The sequence below is a fragment of the Echinops telfairi genome, unplaced genomic scaffold (genome assembly GCF_000313985.2).
Source record: "Echinops telfairi isolate 266 unplaced genomic scaffold, ASM31398v2 ScPeMD7_44;HRSCAF=162, whole genome shotgun sequence".
NCBI classification, from domain to species: domain Eukaryota; kingdom Metazoa; phylum Chordata; class Mammalia; order Afrosoricida; family Tenrecidae; genus Echinops; species Echinops telfairi.
The window spans coordinates 13,339,015-13,340,132 of record NW_022103942.1 but is presented as its reverse complement, the minus strand read 5'-3'; positions in this window follow the sequence as shown (position 1 = coordinate 13,340,132).

Genomic DNA, 1,118 nt, shown 5'->3' with positions numbered 1-1,118 from the left:
ACTAGAAAAGAGAATGAGGCTGGGGAACTACCACAACTAAGGGCCAAGAGGAAAAGAATTTGGCAGTAAAAATGAGAGGGAGAGATAGAGAATAGTGAAGGGTAAGCAAAGATGTAGGCAAAATGTCATAGCACAAAATCTTAGGTAGTCATTAAAAGATTTTGTGTTGTGGGACAGGGCTACATGACATATAAATAAGTATTTGTTTTAATGCATGATGCAGAATAATTAAGATAGAAAACACACACTCAAGCATCACTATATGTAATAAGTTCTATTTCCTCAAGGAGTGATATAAACAGGAAATGCAAAAGCATAGCATAGAATGGAAATTCTTTATGAGCAAGGTTTCAAATAGAAAATTTTCTAGAGGAGAGTAATATTAGAGTGTGCTTTCTAGACTGGCAGGAACTCTATCTAGGACCTTATGTCTTCCCTCCTAACCCCTACCCATCCTGTGAACTCTTTAACCAACAGAGTGTGACAACGGAACCGGATACCTGCCCACTACTACCTCTTCCGGTGGAAGGAGCAACTCCTAGGTGTCTTCCCTACCTTCCCCCACATTTTCTCCTTTTTTTCTTTTTCTTTTTCCCCTTTATTGTCATTTTCTTTTTCTGATTTCCATTTTTCCCGGTTTGTTTCTCTTTTCTTCCACACTGCTTCCATTCTTTTGTAAATTTAATTTTAGGGGTTACTATTCTTTTTTTTCTGCACCCCCAGCTTTATTTATTTTCTCTTGTCCATTATTGCAGTATATACCTTATTTCTTCTTCCTTTGGTACCCCACCTCCCCCGTCTTTAAAAAATGTATTATTTTATTTTCTGTACTTTATTTTGAATATTGAGTTTTTCATTTTAAAATTATTATTTTTTTTGGTTGCTGAGGTTTTTCTTTCTGTTTTTGTCCTGCCTGACAGGAGACAGCAACCACACCCATGTTGTCCAGCTGCAGGCCTACTACTTCACCCACTGGGCAACAGCCACCAACTGCTTCTGTACTACCAATGACAAAGAACAGACACCTTGCTCAGCTAAACGGTCATTTCATGATATCTACCTTCCCGACATGATCGCTGAAGACAGATGTGTGCATAAGAAAATGTGGTGAAGAAAGC